Source organism: Pithys albifrons, chromosome 3 (assembly GCF_047495875.1).
Source record: "Pithys albifrons albifrons isolate INPA30051 chromosome 3, PitAlb_v1, whole genome shotgun sequence".
Lineage (NCBI taxonomy): Eukaryota > Metazoa > Chordata > Aves > Passeriformes > Thamnophilidae > Pithys > Pithys albifrons.
Genome location: NC_092460.1, coordinates 98,579,500 through 98,593,596, shown reverse-complemented (window position 1 = coordinate 98,593,596; position 14,097 = coordinate 98,579,500). Strand labels below are relative to the sequence as shown.

At 44.1% G+C, this 14,097-nt stretch overlaps 1 protein-coding gene across 1 annotated transcript in view; it reads right to left on the bottom strand.

Annotated features, from left to right (window-relative positions):
- PRKCQ (protein kinase C theta) overlaps positions 1 to 13,821 on the bottom strand; it is a 60,868-nt gene extending 47,047 nt beyond the window's left edge. The window contains exon 1 of the mRNA XM_071552859.1: positions 13,580 to 13,821. The gene's annotated coding sequence lies outside the window, so the exon portion shown is untranslated. The remainder of the gene's footprint in view (positions 1 to 13,579) is intronic.
- Positions 13,822 to 14,097: the final 276 nt, after the last annotated feature.

The window sequence follows — 14,097 nt, the reverse complement described above, 5'->3', positions numbered from 1 at the left end:
TATGAACTTTTCTTCACCCCCTGCAAGGCATCTCCCAGCCAAAAAGGCAGGTCCTGACCCTGCAGAGATCTGTTTGAATAGCTGGTGGAGACCTGCACATGAGCATAACTCAACACACCACAAGGCCTCCCTGTAGATTTCAAGAGCAACCCTGAACACCAGCAGTGATGGCTGGAGTCCCTCCCTCTGTCCCCTGACTCCTCATATCCCACAGACCATATAATAGGGAACAGAGATCTAAAAAACTCCCTTGAGTGACTCGTTCTGTGTGCCTGCATCAGCTGTTATCTCAAAGAAAATCAAACCAGTTTGTTCATGAAGGAGGAAGCTCAGAATCTCTCTAGGTGTCACCCCACATTTCCCAGACTTTCCTTTTACCAGGATGTGGATCAGAGAAGAAGAAAAAGGAGGAGAATTTGCATAGTCATTTAATTTTTCCTCTCTCCATAGTCAGGCACCCCACCTACAACATCTCACAAAGGCAGTGGAAGGAGAGTGTGAGGATGGGCAGGATCAGCAGTGTCTGCTGGGATTGGTACAATACAAGACTCAGTACAACCAATGAGCCCCCCAAAACTTCATGAAACATCCTAATTTCAAAAGAGAACTCATGCTCTATACACAAACCCTTCCTTGTTGCTTGCAGACACAGAGGACCTGAGCAAAGCATTTCTTCTGTCATGTGGAAATGAGGCTTGCAGACTTTTCTGGGGCCAATGGCAGGCATGGGAAATGGGAGTTTCTCTTTGAAAGTCTCTGAATCTTGTGATGCTGTGTTTAGAGCAAGTTGTGTGCACTGGTAACAGGACCTGGTCTCCTACATAGGGCCTAAAAACTCATCTGTCTGGACTCTGCTGAGCTCAAGGCAAGGGTGGAGCACCAGGCCTAATTTTAGATCTTCAACACGATTTAGCTATAGTGGAGTTAATGCAGGTGAACAGATTTACAGCTGTGAAAGGCTTGGTGGTCTTCCCACCTGGAGAATTGCAGAAAACATCTGCTGGGAATGCCAGTGGTCATTGCCTTCATCCTTGGGCTCTAGGATAGAAACCTGAACTATTCTAGCAGTTACATGTCGAGGTAGGTTTTAAAAACAAGGAATTTGTGCTTTGCTATCCTTAGGTCTCTGCATAACTATGGCTTTAACCTGACCTAGATGCAGGCTATGTCCAAGGATATGGTTCAGTTTTCCACCCCATGTCAGGTTCCCAATCTCTTCCAGCACAGCCCAGTGTCTGTATAGGATTTGGGATCAGGGCACAGATTTCTCCAACAGCCACCTTTGGTTTTTTTCTTCTCGTCTTGACAAGTGAGTTTGCAGCTGTGTCTGCCTGACCCAGCATGGATTTGGAGGCCTGTCCTCAGCAGGAATTACGTGGGGGATATTCTGGAGCAGCTGTCTTTGGGTTGGGATAAAGGGACTGGGAAATCGAAGCTTTGCTGCCAGTGAAGAGATTAAGGATGGATTCACATGAATATACAGAGACAACTGCAGTGCATGTATGGGCTACATACACCCTCCCAGCTCCCAGAATATCCAGCAAAGAGATGTAAGCACCCAACCCTAAATACATTTTAAATAGGTAAAGCCAAGCCCATGCTGGAAGTGCTGTTTCCCCACTATGATTACATCCAGCACAAAGATGGCCAAGATCAGCCCTACCACTGATATCCAGTGAAAAAGACCCAGATTTTAGGGATTCATCCAGGAGCAGATGTATTTATGTCTAACAGTCATGTCAGCTTGGAAAGACAGTGAAATACAGCTGGGTTAGGACCTCACACTAAAAACATCCACTCTGAAATTCACTCTAGAAACGGAAAGAAGGTCAGATGCTCAAGAACACCCCTCAGCACTTCTTAATGTGCTCATACAGAAGGAGACAAATTCTTACACCAACAGTACAATCTCTTTCATGCATATCTTTTGCTTTAAATGTGAATTTATCTCCCTTTAGGAGAGGCAAGGCTTTTAAAGGTGAACCCCTTGTTATTTGTGCAAACTGGAAAGAGAAGCAGAGCAGACCCACCAAATTCCTATTTGGAATAAAACCCCCAGGTGCTGTCCCTGAACTCTTCATATTTAATGAATTTTTGTCATGTGTGGTCCTGAAACAAAACAAACTTGCTCATCGGTCCCATTGAAAAAATGCTCAACTGCTCAGTTTACTCCCCTTTGTCAATAATTCCCTTTTTTATTTTTTTGTGCATTTTTGAGGATCCAGATTATTAAAACCAACTTGTCAGTTTTGCTTCTTGATTTTCCTGAACAGCTTTTGGTTAATTTATTTTGCTGTATCACTTCATTTGTGCAGCTCTTGGGCCACACAGGCTCAAAAGAAATTATGCTTATTGTACTTATTTATAATTGTAAATACGAACGTTTCTTTTCAGGTTTTGCTAACACAGGCCAAACTAGAAGTGACTGTGCCTTGTTTATCAAACACTGCACACAAAATTCTTTCAAAGAGCTTTTCAGTGTAAGGAGGGAAATAAAAATATCTTGAACCGAGATGTAGCTACAATGTGTCCTTTCCTTTAGCTGCTTATTCATTAGCACAGCAATTTCTATATTTCTGTAAGATCTTGCTGTGATTTTTGCTGTGGCCTTTTGAGGGGCTTTGGTGCTTTGTTTTTTTTTAATGACACAAGGTGGTATGTTCCTCAGATACTCAGGATGGTTGTTAATGCACTGAATTTCCTGCACCTATTTTTTATTTTATTTCTCTTAAAAAGAAAAAAAAAGCCCCAGGGAGGGGTACAGGACCAGAATGGGGCATATGAACATCCTTCCTTCCTCAGGCACAGTTTCATGCTATGATTAACCTCATTTAGTAGTGGAGGTATTTAATGTCCTTGCTTAATCCAGAAATCTGCTAAAGGTATTTGGACCCTGAATTACTAAAATGGGCTGGAAAAGAGCATTTCACTCCCCTCTCTGCCATCCAGCAGACTGTCTACATCCTCCTTGATGGATCTGTCTGGCCATCTGTCAGCAATGAAGCTTCTTGTGCTCCCGGTGTTACCACATATGCCTCAAAAAAGTGGGCAAATTTATCACAAGAGAAGCCTCAGATGGTAACTGGAGTCCACCCTGGACATCCAAACCTTATTCCTGCAGGACACGAAAGACTTTGGAGATGTAGGCTCTGGGTGGAGCTTGGTTTAGTGGGAGGTGTCCCTGTCCATGAAGGAGGGGTTGTAACAAGATGATCTTTAAAATCCCTTCCAACCCAAACCAGGTTGTGATTTTATGATTCTATGTATTTTATGGAACTAATTTTGATCTGGAATTGTCTTGTGTTTCTCCAGAGTTTGCACTATTATTTAAGGAGAAGTAGTGTTTTCTCCTCAGTCCTCTGCAGCACTGGATATTTCCTATCAGGCTCAGGAAATAGGAACTACAAGAAGATGCCTGACTGCCAGGTAATTCATTTTAGCCATGCCAACAGCACAAGCTGCCTCCTGTCCACAGCCCTCAGCTGCCTCCTCTTTTCCCTGAAATCCTCACAGGAAGTCTGTAGGAATCTCTGCCCTAAGGAGCACCTGGCCCAGCTCACATTTTACAGTGAAAAGCACCACGGATATCTCAGATAATTCCACCTTCTCCACACTCTTGCAGCTTCATGTATGTTCTGCTAAATACCTTAAACCCAGAAATATTTCTTGTGCACAGCAGAAGTTGGCAGACCTACAACTTTTGCCTTCATTCTCTTCTCCATCAGTCTTTGCTGCCGTGGCTTCACCAAAATCATCCTCAATTATTATTTTTGTTTGTTTCTATCAATGTCAGGGCTCCCTTCTGCAAGTACCACGTCTGTGCTCTCTCGTCAACACCACCACAACTCCAGCTTCTATGTCTCTCCCACTCCCAATGCACCTACTTAAATAAACTCTCACATATAATTTCCTCTTCTTTAGTCATTCTCAATTTAAAATTACACTTCTATTTAAAAAAGCAGCTCTGGCTCCAGTTAGGCTGAAAACCCTCTTCTCATTTTTAGCCTGGTGTCCTATTCTCAGTGTCAGAGCTTCAGATCAGTTCCTGAGAGACATTCAGTCTCCATCTCTTCATAACTTTCCACTTCACTCACTATTTAGCTCACATCAACTTTACCATTTACCCACCCATTTCTTTCTGTGCTTCTGCCCTCTGTTATCTCCCTGACTGAGACAGACAGAGTACTGAAATACAAACCACAGAGAAAATAAAGTGCTGAGAATCAGGTTTTCAGGACTTTTGGTTGTTGTTGTTTCAGTTGTGAATTTTTTGGCTGTTTTTTGTTTGTTGGAGGTTTTTTGTATCACCATCTGGCTGTCTAAGCAAACCTTTATGGGTTCACCTTCACACTGCGTGAAAAGCTAAGTCATGAGCACTCAGACAATATCTGCTTCTCTTCTCCTCAAAACTCACACTGTTTCCCTACTAATTATCCCTGGCTCATGCTGTTCCCTGAGCTCAGGAGGTCTCACAGAGCCTCACATGAGGCAAATGAACCTTCAGTCCACCCTACACTACCCATCTCAGTATTAGTGTAGCTCACAGTCCCCAGGAACCACACAGGGTTCACCTCAGCATCACTCTCCCAGCTCAGCTAAGCAATGCAGACACCACTGGGCAGAGAAAAGCTCAGTTACACACTCAGATGTCCAGGTACACTCACAAAATCCCAAACATGGACCAGCTCAAAGGCTGTGTCACCTCCAGACAATGTTTGAGTTACAGCTGCCGGAGCATTTGCAAAGATTCAACAGGTGGCTGTTTATTTTATGTTTTATAAACAGATGACTTTAGGTAGTGATAGGACAATGAGGAATGCCTTTAAGCTGAAAGAGAGTAGGCTTATTTTGGATATTAGGAAGAAAATATCCTGTGGGGGTGATGAGGCTCTGGCACAGGTTGCTCAGAGAAGCTGTGAATGCACCAGCCCTGAAAATGTTCAAGGCCAGGTTGGATGGGGCTCTGAGCAACCTGGTCTAGTGGAGGGTGTCCCTGCTCATGATGGGGTTGGAATGAGATGATCTTTAACATCCCTTTCAACCACAACCACTCTGGGATTCTATGATTCAGTTTTAGACAAATGAAGTCCCTTTACTATGATCAGAAAAGGAAGGCTTGACTAAAGAAATCAAGATAGTGCTTGGCTCTAGAGATGACAAAGTTTATAATCAGTTACTACTCCCTCCTCACTACTCCCCAAAAGAAGAAAGATTCTTTTTCTAAGGACATAGCTGTGTCTAACATAGAACTGCAGAGCTACAGGGGCTGTGCCAGTGGGAGTTGTACCATGAAGAGCCATAATGTTGGCTGCTAGGACTTGAGGAAGCAGAAATGGCATTACCTGAAGGATTGAATTTAGAGACTCATATCACTCCTGGGGTCCAAAGTTCATTGAGGTAACACCACAACACCCTTGTCCAACATTCCAGTGCCCCTCTGCCTATGTCTCATCCACTTCCACATTCTCCCTCTGAGTGGTTTTCAAGAGAGGTCCACGTGCATATGGGGCTGCATAGAAGCTGGTGATGCTTCTATTAGTGGGGCCCCCTGCCTAAAAGGGATCACATTCCCCAGGGACAACGCTATGGTAACTTTTCCTACACAGATGGATCCACCTACTGATCCTGCCATGCTGGAGGCCCCTTCCCTCCCCTCTTTGTCCAAACAAACCAATTCCTGACTCAACTTTAGAAATTCACTCTCCCGCCTACTCCATACACATTTGCATATGGACTATTCACCCCAGGCCCCCTTCACAAACAGCAGAAAGAAAGAGACCTGCTGGGTTTCCAATTTCCATTATCTCCATGTAGCTGACTGAAATGGGGCAAATGCCTGGTGACCTCAAATGCCTTTCTCCCCACAGCTGACAGAAGCCAGGCAGCTGGTTCAGGTGGAGATGTCTGTCTGGCATTTCAGTTTCTGAGACAACTGGGGATAGTTCTCAGATGGGGTGTCTCACCTGTCAGAAGTTGGTTAAATTCAGATCTACTTAAGGGTCTTTTTTCTGCATCAAGACACCCATGAAGTAATAGGTGTGTTGTAGATATAGATGCATAAGCTGAGAACTCTTGTCTACAGCTTTACCAAGGTACAACAGACTCTGAATCCAAATGCACTGAAACCTTTATTTACTTTCTGTCGGGTTTGAATCTGGTCTATAAATAAAGCAAGAAAGACAATGTTAATGAATAGGAACTGCAAAAACTGACATAAGTCATATAATTGAATTTTCTAACAATGAGATTTGGTAAAAGCACCATCCTTTCCAATGTTACTGCAAAGTACATTGCAGAGAATCACCTTAATTTGATGGGAGGGATAGGGAGAAACAGAGTTATTTTCAGGAGTCCTTCTCTATTTTATTTTCTCAAACATTTTATTAACAATGTCTGTAGTTGTCCTCACACTCTGCCCTTGTGTGAGGGGGAGGAGGGAAGGGGAGATAAAAACAGAAGCTGGAGGATGCACATTCTTTACTATTTCACCAATGTTATAAATTAAAACATAAATAGCAAGTGTTACTGTAAGGGTGGGAGGGGGAAATCTGGGTAAATTCAGTTCTCAACACGTGCACAGTCCTTCAAGACAAGTAACAGTGACTCCCACAACAACATTTGTCTCTCTGGTTTCTGTAGATAAGCAGGGTACGACCTTGTCTAAATCCCATTCACAAGTCAGAACAGATCTCTATAAGCCTCAGCTGCTCTTTCTGTTCTCAGCATGTCAGCCCCAAAATGCTTCCCCTTTCTCTCAAATTCTTTTCCCACCACAACTATCTCTTGTGCTGCTGATTTCCATGAGAAAGAGAAGCAGCCTCACAAGCAAAATCAAATGACTACATCAAAAATGTCCTCAGAAAAATAAACTTGGATCCAAGTGAAAAAATAATTATTTGTAAGTTTAGTATTGAAACAAAATAGAAACTAAACTTCTGCTCTGAATACATTCACGGAAGTTTGGAGGCAGGTTCATGAGGATTTATGGTACCAGGTGACCCCAAAGCTTGGCCTCTTTGTGACTGTGACAGCCATTCTGTTGCTGGCTGTGGTGTCCCTGAGTAGCCCTTTGGATTGTTATCTGCTATTTACAAAATCACAGGTCATTAAAAGACCAAATTATGTTAGGACTTCACTTGTACTGAGGCAAAGCTGCAACAAGCCTGCATAGTTCAGGAAAGCTACTCCAGCCTTACCTGAGTATGTCTGATCTCTCTTCCCATCCCTGGAAGTGTTAAAGGCCAGGCTGGATGGGGCTCTGAGCAACCTGGTCTAGAGGAAGGTGTCCCTGCCCATGAGTTGGGAGGGAGTTGGAATTAGGTAGCCTTTAAGGTCCTTTCCACCCAAACCATTCTGGGATTCAACAATTCCATGATGATCTAGCAGTTCTCTCTCTTTTTCTTTAAACTGGGCAGCTTATTTAGGTTAAAGGTTAAATTTGGCCACTCAGAGAGAGTGATTTAGCCCAGATGAGGCTACTGCTGGTGTGTGTTTGAGACCAAAGAAAGAACTGGCTCTGAACTGTTGAGTTATTCCATCAATGATGACAGATAGGAACAAAGTATTCCCTACTAAACCAAGAAAAACCTTACTGTCAGTCCAATATCAGGAGTACCTTTGTCAGAAGGGTTCTTTTCCCACAAACTCCAGCATAACTTTGCAAAACAATGAGTCAGCCAAAGCCCTACAGCCATTCTGCTTTGAGAATACATCCTCTTTCACCCTCAATCCCTGCATCCCTGAGATGAGCTACACTAAATCCACACTCTCAGCAAATGTGTGCATTTACAGTGCTGTGATGGCCCTTCTGCTTGTTGGGATGGACTGGGTTTATTTGCTTTTCCAGAAAACATGTGGTGCAATGAAATGTGAGGCAGGAATTGCACTTCCTGGCCTGGGTGGGTGGCTGCTCTGCAAGGAAATATCCCAGTGTGATGACACAGAAGAGGAATCTGTGTTTGACTTAGAGCTATTGTTTGGGTTTTATGTTGCCCTGGATCCTTGAAATGCCTCACACTTCACAGAATCATGCAATGGTTTGGGTTGGAAGGGACCCTAAAAACCATCTAGTTCCAACTCCCCTTCCACTAGACCAAAGTTGCTCATGTTCACCACACTGACCCCCTGACTGCTTCATCAGCCATAACTTTACCACCAAAGCCCTTCAGTACAACATGTTAGACCTAAACACAGCTGAAACCATATCTTAACCCTTCACCTTTCTGCAGTAAGGAAGTCTGTACTAGCTGTCCCCAGCCCCACAAACACCTGTCACCATATACCTATCTATATACTCCATACCTCACTTCAGCCAGTGCCTTCTCAGGCTTTTCTGTCTCCTCAGGTTTTTTCCTGCCCCAGATTGCTGTCCTGATGAAGTCTAACCTACCCCCTCAGCTCAGTGATCTGCTGCTGCAGACACACTGACATCTTCTCCCATGTTACTACCAGCATCTGGAATAACCTTTGCACACCAGTTCCAAATATCATTTTCCTTCCTTTCTAAATGATAAAACCCTCCATGTGCAGCATGTGGTGAGCAGGTGCTTTTTGCCACCACAGAAAACTCTATCAAAAATATGTGATAAGGAATCACTTTTTCAACTAAAAAAATATGCATCTTTTCTGAGGAAAAGCGACAGGGTTTGTTCTAGGGTCTGAAATGTTTTGATATAGCCAACCTATCATAATGACTCATGGAAACTATAGATAAAGTTCCCTCATATCCTCACTCTACTGCCATGGACACTGGGGATGGAGCCAACACCTTTCTGCACCACATGAAGAAGTCATGTTGCATCTTGGAAGCACCAGGAAACAACTGAGTGGAAATGCACATATCATTTTTAACTGAATTCCTGCAACACACAATAAAAACATTCAAGATAGGAACAACTTTGTTGTGGATCAAAACACTTCCATGAAAAAACCTGAATCCCCTGAATATCTTCTGTGTTTTGTAAAGAAAAACACCTTTATTCCTCTTGTCCTCTAAAGCCAATTGGATCCGTAACCCTGATGCTTCTAGCTTAGACCCTGCTCTTCTAACACCTTTCCTGGGAGCATGTCACTGTGCCCATGAAGGGCTGTGATATTGCTACACAAAAGGCTGCAGAACTTCTGTTTCCTTCCATCTCCTTTTTTTCACCTTTTCTACTTCTATATGTACCATAGTTCTGCTACTTTTGCTTTCACTCACTCTTACATACATTGTAAGTGCCTTAGGATGAATTTATTCTCACACATTCATGCGCTTTCTCATCCTCAGATCCTGCTCAGGGCAGTCATATTTGTGGAGACAGTCCTCCTACTGTCATGATTGCTGATAATTAGACATGCAAAGTACCAAAGTGGTTTAATGTAATCTTTTAATTCCTTTACATATCATGGAAGAAGTTTCAACAGCCTCCTATAGATGTCATATCAAATACTTTCCTTTAACTGTCCATGGTCTGTCAGTCCTGGATGGAAACTGAAACTTTGGCATTGTACATGCCTTGTCTCTGCTTTGAGATGATTTCAATGCAGAAATACTTTGGTAAATAAATACATATTTCTAAAAAAAAAAAAAGGACATTTCATATAATGGCTTTTTGTGTTTCTCCAGTTCCTAATCAGTGGAGTGTCAAACAGTTGTAGGTTAAAAGCATTTGGCCATGTAGGAAAAGTGTTACAGGGGACACAACCGCTCATGTAACGAGTCACACCCACCAGTCCTTCCCTCCAAAAAGACCTGGCAGGGCAAGGATGCCTTAAAATGGTCTTGACATTAGAACTCCCTTCACTTTCCTGATGAAATGGTAAGTTCAGTAGATGTAATTGAAGTCACAGGAGCAACAGAGTCAGGCTGAGTATGATACACAGATGGCCACGCCACGAGATTTATAAGGTACCTGTTCTCACTCGTTTAGGAACTGGAAATTATTTTGTCTTTTAGTGCTGGTGTTCCTATTCACATGCTCTAACTATATTGTATCCCCAGGAGACATTTGTATTTGACAATGACAAGGAAAAGGGGATACACTTCTTTTGATTGAATGCCAAGCAAATTAAATGACATAATAATTGAGGCAGTTGTTTACAGAGAAACGATCCAGGCCAAAAATGGTAGAATGTGATGTGGAAATGACCATTCAAAAAACCCAGAAAAACATTATGTAGAGCTTATCACTTGTACATCTCAGATCTCTCTACAGCTCAGATAAACATCAAGAAATTCACTTGAGAGATAACTGGTACATCCGCAGCACACATGGCACAGTGGTGAGAGAGACGAGGTACAGTTGTGTGAAAGCTGCACCATTTCTTTTCATCTCACCCTGGGCACATCCTTTACAACTGTACACTTATTCCATTCAGCATTTCTGCCCTAAAGAACCAAACACAGCACATATTCTTACACACAGGTGGAAATAAAAATATGCCCAAATGCAATGGCACGATTCTGCCCCAGCAAAGTGCTCTGAAAAAATGATGTTGCTAAAAGGGATGATACAAACCAGAGGAATTATCCACTGCTAAGACAGCTGGGGGTAATTTGAAAAGCAATCTGGGTTCCTTCCACTCACATCATCAAAGTTAATAAACGTATCTCTGCTACTGGATGGGATCTGGTCGGTGGTGAGAGATTAAAAACCTCCAACAGGCCTGATAAAGAACGATATTAAGACAAACATGCAACGATGCAGATAAATCACAAAACTGACACAAACAAGCAATGATGAAAAAGGCATCACTGGCTACAGAGAAGGGTTTGCAGTTTATGCTGCCTTTGCCAATGTTTTCCTTCCAGCCAGACCGACAACCAGGAGTCAGATGCAAGTGGAGGCAAACAGAGAATAACACCATGGAATGGAAACAAACTGTCACTGGTGCTTGCAGGCTGCCTTCTGATGTCAATCACAAACATGAGCCTATCGTTTCTATGCAAGAAGAGGCACAGAGCACATGAACAACCCTGAGAGGGAGCTTTGCACAATGAGCTTCAGGTACCTGTGATTGCAGGATCAAGGCTCTGGTTGGTCCTATAGGTGATTTCACACATACAGGTTTTGGATGTTTGTATTCCTGTATTGACTTTCTCTTCCCTTTCTATTTCAAGAATCGGTTTTTCAAAGCTTAGGCAAAGAACAACACTCTGCTTACAAAATCCTGGCTTCAGCATAATGGGAAGCAACAGCAGAATTTGCAGCCAACTGTTTTAATTTAGATCCAAAAATGTACACATAAGAAGCTAAGAGCAGAGCAGCCCTCTTGACAAAGCCCTGGAAGGTGGTTCATACATCACCTCCTTCCCAGGCTTCTGAAGAGCTCTTTGCAATTAAACCCAGACAATAAGAGAAGAAACCAAAAAGTTGCCATCAGAAATTATATTCACTGTATCACTTCCTTCAGAACAAAAGTGGGAGGATGTACAGAGACTAAACTGGGAAAGATCCCAAGGAGGAGGAATACTTGGCATACTTGGAATCTAAACCACTGTTCTTGTTCCCTCCAACCCTCTGTCCTTGTCTCTCTCTAAGCCTTTCCTTTGAGCCCCTCCACCTCTAATGGAATAGCGAGGCTGCTTCTGTGAGAAACTCTGAGAGTCAGTCAAGAAACCTTCTTTGAAAGGAAACACACTTGAGGCAGAAAAAAACAGGGTAGCTCCACCCTGGCAATGTAATAACCCTCTGCTCAAAGCTCTCCGAGGTGGGAAAGAAAATGCAAAGGTTTCCCCAGTGTAGCAGTGCGACTACCAAACCAGCCTGGGTTCAGGGGGCTGCTGAGCTGCAGGATGGAGGTTCAGGAGGGATATCTGAATCTTCACTAGGGCTTTGAGAAAGAATCCAGAAGACATGTAGAAGTGGGGAGAAAAACTAACTAAACTCTGTGTTGCCCATGCCAGTGCAACTGTGGCATTATCTTAAAACAGGGAACATTTCCAGTCCCAAATCTCTGCACAGGCTGAGCAATACTTGCTTCATTCATCATGTGTCCTCACAGGGATTGGCCAAAAAGTCATGTGAGGAAAATGAGGAGCTCAGCATGGCTCAGGGAGCCTTGGCAAATCAAGACTGTTGGACATCAATGTCTCGTGTCCAGCCTAGACACTAAAAAAGAGATGTAGACAATAATTGGGATTTGGATTCAACTCTGATGTTAAAGTGTTTAGGCAATGGCAGGCCCATGAACTCCAGGAGGCCATCTGATACTTCCAGCAGAATGCAGCCCTGTTCCACCACAACCAGGTGGGACAGAACCTCTTTGGAGCAGGTGCTCTTTGCTGGTCCTTAACTCAGCTCCTGAAGCACACTCCCCAGAAACTGAGAATTCCTGGCAGTCTCAATGAGGATGTGGAGTCCTTCCTTCAATCTAACAGAAGGATAAAAAAAAGAAACATAAAAAACCCACATGTCCAGGGCCTCAAGGACTTGGCTGCTTAAAGATACAAAAGTCTGAACATTGCCCTATTGACTGCAAATAGTTCTGCTTCTCCCTCAGCCTTTTATTTTTTTAATAACAAGTTCAGTGAAACTTTATCTCTTCCTGCCCTAGTAACCCTACTAAATAATCTGCTGTTAGCACGACTCAATTGAGTGGCTTTCAGCTACTGAAGTTGGTTTTCTTGCTACTATTCTTTCATCGGTAGAAATTAAAAAACGTAGTGGGTAAAAAGCTTCCCCTCCCTGAAGAGTATCACACTACTGGAGACTGAAGGACAGCCGAGAAGTTTACTTGTCTCGGAGCTGCAATTTAAAAGGATCCGATTACACCCAGAAGTTTAACTTCATTAGCATTCAATGCGCATGCAGGGAACAATCCAGGTTTCGACCAGCTCCGACTTCCCTCCTTCAAAAGGAAATGCAGCTCAAACACAACGGAGCGGAGGAGGGATGGAGGCAGCTCATTTCTCTTTACCGCTCAAATCTGCTTTTCAACTTACGTTGGAATGAAGGACGTTACAAACTCGATCCGAAAATTATATATCCAGCTGCTGAGATACAAAATTGCCTCTCAAACTAGATTTCTATCTGGCTATTTTATCACATACTGTAACCAAGAAACACCTACAAAACATCACTAAACCTAGCAGAGAAAAGTATTTTCCCTCTATATTTCCACCCGTTTGTTCACTTGAAGTTGAATAACACTTTATTTACAGTCGGTTTTAATTGTGTTTCTCACTTTCCCCTCTGTTGCACGAAAGGACATGGGAGAAAACAACACTGTTTTTTAAAGGCAGGAAAATGTGCTGGTGAAACCACAAACGCTCTCTAAAGACATCAGGTGTATAAGCTGAAAGTAATTTAGACTCTCATTTAAGGAAACAAAAATACTGAAAAAACCCTCTTAGGATAAATGCCAAGTTGCCAGGTTTAAAATCTCGTAACAGAGGGAAGAGGGATAAAGCGCAGCGTCCGGGTACAACGTAATGCCAACAGGACCAAGTTATGCCCCAAACTTTCTCGGGGCTGCCTCACCCCCTCCAGGGATCCCGCCCGCTTCCCACCGGCCCCCGGCACATCTCCCCGCAGCGGGACGCCCTGTCCGCGCATCCCCCGCGCATCCCCCGCGCATCCCGCTCCGCCGGCGGTACCTGCCGCCCGCGCAGCGCGGCTCCGATCAGCCCGTTTCAGCTCAGCTCAGCTCGGTTCGGCTCAGTTCAGCTCGACTCGGCGCAGCCTTGTTCAGTTGAGCTCGGCTTGGGTTGAGCCTAGTCCCGTCCAGCTCTGCTGAGCTCCGCCCGGCACAGCCAGCTCGGCTCGGCTTTGCTCGGCTCTGCACCCCACGCCCCCGCAGGAAAGCAGCGCACCCCGGGCCGCCTGTCGACACCGCCGGGGCTGCCCTCGTCGCCTCTTCCTCCTCCTCCTCCTCGGCACCACCCCGCTCCGCGCCCTGCTGCGTCCCCCTCCCCGCCCCCGGGTCCCCGGGTCTCCTCTCCGTTCTTTCCCAAAACGTACCAGTCCCGGGGGCTGGAGTGGAGCATCCTGTCTATTTCTGCACAGGACCCTGCCTTAGGATTGGGGGCACGGGTTCCCTCTTGCAGGCAGGAAAACCGTGGCTGCAAAGAACTGCTCATCCAAAATAATGAAATAATTAGGACAACCTGATTTT